The following is a 6263-nucleotide window of genomic DNA, read 5'->3' as shown; positions in this document are numbered from 1 at the left end:
CAACCCTCCGAGTTGGTGTACTTACAGTGTAATTCTAAGTAAATGCAGAGGAGTTAGCCGTGTGCTACTGGACTCTTTTTGATTCTAAGTAAAGTTACTCCAGTCTAAGCTCATTGAAATCAATGGGCTTAGACTGGAGTAACTCTGCTTAGGATTGCACTGTTTTTTTATTTAAAAAAAGTATTTAAAAAGTAAAGATATGAAAATAGAAAGTGCATAATAAATTATTATACATTCACTACATTGGAAATTGAGGCGAGACTTATACAAACTTGTATAAATGGTACACTTGGAGTTGGTTTGAGACTTAAACAAGCCCTGCATTTTAAAATTACATTGAACTTATAAAAAATACATTCAAAATTTGCCCTAACTAAACATAATTGTGTAATTGCACGGTTAATGTGCAGTCTGTATACTTGAAACGGCACATCAGCCCACCTGGGTTCGCCAACGAGGTCAATAGTGGCTGTTTCACTTCAGGAAAACAGCTGGGAATGGGGGAGGCTTAAGTTCCCTCTCCATATGTGCCATGGTCCAAATCTGAATTGGACCCTATACTCCTGGGAACTGAGTTCCGAGTGCAAGACTTGTAGCGCGTATCTGATCACCAGGTCCAGGGACAGCATGAGGTATTAATGTCTTACATGTGCAGCTCTCTTCGCCCCACAATGGAGCAAGTAAGACCCTATCAGGACTATTTGGGGTTTGGAAAATGGCATAGAGGAGAGAAGGCACTGCAGTTCTAATCCAAATGGCTTAAGAAACAACTTCCCTTGCTTCTGATATCCGACTGACTGGGAGTCAAATTGAGGAAAACCCAGAAACTACACATTAGCAATCATGTCTGATTTAGACTCAAGTCATCATTACATTACACTTGCTGTCTCACTGCAGTAAGCCAATTTTAAACTATTTTGCATGAACTAGTGAAATCGTATGTCTCCGGGATATCTGAAAAGATAAGCGGATGATTGATTTCAGGAAGCAATTTTGCTGTAGTGTCTCATTTTGGGTATATTGTTCAAGGAAGAGTTCCTCCTTCTATAAGACAGCCAAGTTTGGACTTGCTGATGTCATGGTAACTTGCCTATTTCTGATTTTCAGCTTCTGCCTTTTTTCTCCTCTACAGGAAACAACATTTCTGTTTCCCTGCTGTGTGTAATTTGCAGGGTCTCCATAGAAATATGTGGCGCTTCTTATCCTCTTCAGATCTGGTGCTGAATTTGAACTCCCGTTGAAGTGCAGGTTTCTCTTTCTTATCTGGTTTCTAGCTCAGATAGTTTTGGAGTACAAGCAAAATGCTTCAGGATTCTATAGCAGAGATTTCAGATTGCTCACTGTGTTTACTACTAAAGCGTAGGGTAGACTGCTCGCAGTTCCCTGCTGCCAGTCAATCAAGAAAATATTACTGATGTTGTGACATCAGTTCCAGGTGAAAACCTGGAAGTGACTTCACACACACACACCCTAACTCTCTAGGAATTCTATAGATTCTTTACCATTGAGATTTGTGGAATTCCTAGACCATCACAGAGTACAAGTGATACCACTTCTAGGGTTTCACCTGGAAGTGATGACATGACACCCACAATGCTTTTTTCCAGGGCTCCACCCCTTAATAGTTCCTGGGGGTTGCCAATGATGGGCTAGCTCTACTATAGAGCCTTCCTCAGCACTCCTGTCTGGTTTCCATGTAGTCAAAATAGTTTAATTAGTGTGAGGAAGTAATCATTTTTTTTTGGCCAAAATTTTCTTTATTCAAACTATAAACTACACACCACAAGTAGGGTTGCCAGGTCCCTCAAGTCTCCCAGCGGGAGACTGGGACACTGGCTCCTACCTCATCGGGGGCTGTCCTAGTTGTGCCCGTCATGTACCCGCTCCCGCTGTGCATGATGACGTCACTTCTGACGTCATCATGCAGGAAGGAAGGGCAGAGAGAGCGGGCAGCTCGCTCTGTCTTGGCGCAGGACCGCACCCTGCACCCCAGGGAGCACGCCCCCCCCCACCGGCCAGGTAAGCGGGCGCGGGGGAGGGAGGGTGGGATCGGGAGATCCCCCGCCCCGAACGGGGGGATGGGAACCCTAACCACAAGACAATAAACATCAAACATAAAGAACAAGAAAAAACACGCATTTCTAAACATAACACAGTAACAATACATATATCTATAAAATTAAGAGGAAAAGAAGAAAGAAAATAAAAAAACACCTAGATTATACTACAAGTTGAGTTCCGATTTTCTCCGCCACAAGTATATATCATTTCTAGAGTCCCACTTATTCTAAGTTAGTCATAAAACCCCTCTTTTTTCTATTGTTCCTGTTTCTTAATCCATAAATACAGATGTCATCAAATCCTTGTTATCCATTTCATGCAAAAAGGCTATTAGCGGTTTCCATTCAGACAGGAAGTTAACTAATGTCCTTTCTCTAATTAATGCAGTAAGTTTTCCATTAGCGCAGACTCCAAACTTTTGTCAACCATTCCTCTGCTGTAGGCAATGTTGTAGTTTTCCACTTTTGTGCATAAAGTTTTCTTGCTGCTGTAATAAAGTATAAAAACAGTATTCTAAAACTTTTTTCCAACTGGCTGTCCATTATTCCCAACAGAAAAGTCGTTTCAGCTGAAGTTTAATCTTCAAGATCTTCTGAATCGATGATTGTATCTGCAGCCAAAACCTCTTTGCTTTCTTACATGTCCACCACATATGAAAAAAAGTCTCTTCTTGTTTAGCACACTTCCAACATACATTTGACGCCCCCTTATACATTCTAGCCGGTTTTTCAGGAGTCCTATACCAAGGAAGTAATCGTGATGTGACATCACGAAATGACCCGTAAGAGAGGCTGGCAACTTTAGGAAGAAGTTTCATCCTATGAAGAATCAGGCAGTCAGGAGGAGCCAACTGAATCTGTCCCCACAGTTGCCCTGGAATCCCAAGAATACCCTCAAACCAGGGGTGGACAAATTGCGGCCCGCGGGCCACATGCGGCCCGCTACAGAGTTTTTTGTGGCCCACCAAGACAGTCAGAAAAATCCGCCTTGAACCGAGATTTCCTTCCCATGCAAGATATGAAATTAACACACTAAATAAATTGAATAAAACTACCACTATTTTATTTAATTTATATTTATTGATTTTTATGATACAATTTATACCTTTTCTGAAATGCAAAGTCAGCTTCCCTCAAGTTTTGATGGGAAATGTAGGCGTCCTAGTCTTATAGCTTGGCTGTCCATTTAATTGAAGTTTACAAAAACTCACACACACACACACAGCGAAGGGGAACGGGGACACCTGGTGACAGCCCGATGCCTGCACTCCACTCCCGACCGCATGTTCTCCCTCCCATAGACTGTAGCTCTGTAAACTTCAATTAAATGGAGAGCCAAGCTGCAAGACCAGGACGCCTACATTTCCCATCAAAACTTGAGGGAAGCTGACAAGTGTCCAACTAGTGTTAGGCGTCACTTGTAGCTTAGCTGTAAGGGGTGCATTTCCTTCCAGAAGCTCCGAAGTTATTCACAATCAGTTCTGTCCTTGTCTGTTCACTGTTTCCTTTTCCTTCTCTCTCTGCTATAGAGTCTCTGCCCCAGAAAGAAACTTGTAGTGGTTATAACAGGAGGCGCCAGCTGCCCATGGATCTTCTCCAAAAAGTGCAGAATTTGGCTTCCTCCTTGGTAGCTCTAACCATCCTGATCTTTGTCTCTCTGTACAAAGGTAAGTGGGACATGTGTGGAAATGAGAAAATCCTTGGAACAAACATTTACATAAACATTAGAAAAACAACGAGTAAGGGGAGATGTGATACAAGTTCCTAAAAATATGTATGAGGTGGAAAAAATGGAGAGAAAGAACCTTTTCTGCTTCTGTGGTACCAGTTCTGCTGGAACTTACATTCTCTCTAGATGTTATCTAGGGACGCTCAAGTGCAGGATTGTATGTGTAGTCCTCAATTCACATGCAGGCTATTCTTGCTCAGTGGACGTGAATGCTACTTTTATGAGAACTCCCTTTGTATGACTGCATCTGCAAGTGATTCTGAAGGGCAAAGCATCAATTCAGCTCTGTTTTTGCTGTGAGAACAAGTACTGTAGGCTCCTTTGAATTGCCAGTTTCTCTAAGTTCTCTAAGGGTCAAGATCTGCATTTGAATGAACGGACATGGGGGAAACTGGGATTCTTTTTAGAAGCTGAGAAGGAACTGATATGAAACTTGGATGTACTCATGGGAGCAAATTGAAGTGTGACTGTGTGAGCAAGTGCATGGAAAGTTGCAGGGAGAAGACATGAAATGAAGTTCACTGGAGTGTCCCTAGGTATTTTGTAACGTGTAGAGAGACTCTTAGAGGCACCTGATGAAGCAGATGAGTGATAAATTCAGGATAGACAAAAGGATACGCTGCTGCTTCCTTCGATGTGTAACACGATGTAGCAATGGAGGTGAGCATAGATGCTTTAAAGGGACTTCTTCATAGTCAGAGGTGGCAAACCTCAATATCAGTATGATAAGGCAACATCAGAAGTCCTCAACCTCTTCGTTGGTTCTTCTGGGCCACCTGGTTGGTCACTGTGTGAAACAGGCAGATGGATTAGATAGACCTCTGGCCTGATCCATTCCAGACAAGTTCTTCTAATATTCTTCTCTAATACAAGATAGACTAGTCTACTGAAGTTTGAATCAAATTCCCCACCTCTGCAACCTTGCTAACGTCTGGTAAAACGATCACATAGCTTGATTGTACGGCATTTGCAAGTGTAACCTATTTCGTCCAAGGAGCAATATCAAATAAATGTAGTTCAATGAGCAATATCAAATAAATATACATTTTTAATTTAAGAACTGGGAGAGTTCACGTCTATGACAGTGCGATCCCACCTTGTGACACTTGCATTGATGAAAATAACAACGAACCAACTTGAAAAGATACCTTATTTGGAACAGTAATTAAGCATATACAACGACAATCAACATGTAACAATTCAGGCTTGTTGTATTTGAGCAGACCCGGGTCTCAGCCTTTCTGACTTCTGCCTAGCCAGTCTGTTGAAGATGCACCAACATTGCAGCTGTGCTCTGCACTGGGATGTCTTCTGTTCTTTACAGGAGTTTTTGGTATCCCTAAAATATTAATATAGGATATGGAGTGCTTCTCTCCGCAGTTTCAGGCCCCTCCAATCACTCAGGGAAAATTTACATATAACATCCAAATAATCCCTGCAACAATCCAGATACAGACGAATAGCCAATTAATACAAACACAATCCTCCCTTTCAGTAAATAGTATAAGAAATTCTCATATCTAAAATATTAATATAGGATATTCATAGAAAGGAGTGCTTCGTGCTTCTGTCTGCAGTTTCAGACCCTCCAGTCTGTGCAAATTGTGCCTTATAAGGAATACCCTCAACTCTTTAACTTCCTCTGGTGGACCAAGAGTTGCACAAAGAGCATCCAGTAAATTGGAGCAGGGAGCGGAAAAATCCTTAACACAAGGACATCTGGCCAGTGTCCTTGCATGTCCTTTCATCTCCTGCATTGTGTGGAAAGGACTTTATAAGCAGGGCTTTTTTCCAGCAGGAATGTGGTGGAACAGTGCTTCGGAACCTCTTGAAAATGGTCACATGGCCAGTGGCCCCACCCCCCTGATCTCCAGACAGAGGGGAGTTTAGATTGTCCTCCGCACCGCTGGAGCGGCACAGAGGGCAATCTAAACATCTCTCTGTCTGGAGATCAGGGGGTGGGGCCACCGGCCATGTGACCATTTTCACAGAGGGCGATTTAAACTTATAAAAACTCCCCCCCCCCTTGTTCTAGCTGACCCAAAGTGACATCATTGGCCTTGGGAGCACTTTGCGCACACACATGTGGTACCAGGGGCACCACCTCCCGCCAAGAGTTGCCCCCTGTGCTGGCAACCCACTGAGTTCCACCACCTCTTTTCCCAGAAAAAAGCCCTGTTTATAAGACGTGACTAACCCCCATCAATCATGGATCTTTGGAGAAGAGAACCTAGAGAACGTCACCAGATTGTTCATTCTGGGCATCTCAGTGCCTCCCATTCCCCCTCCCCCTTTCTGTAATGTTCTGTAAAACCGAGGCTAAGGGGTTTATTTTGGAAGAAATGAGCTTCATCTCACAAAAGCTCATGTCAGGATAAATGTTGTGCCGCTTCAAGGTGCCACTCAGGGATGCCCCATTGCCTCTAGTATAATGGAAATTTAGGAAGATCCCTCCAGGTTCCACAAAGAACTGA

The sequence above is a fragment of the Eublepharis macularius genome, chromosome 15, assembly GCF_028583425.1.
Source record: "Eublepharis macularius isolate TG4126 chromosome 15, MPM_Emac_v1.0, whole genome shotgun sequence".
NCBI classification, from domain to species: domain Eukaryota; kingdom Metazoa; phylum Chordata; class Lepidosauria; order Squamata; family Eublepharidae; genus Eublepharis; species Eublepharis macularius.
Note: the sequence above shows the minus strand (reverse complement) of the source record.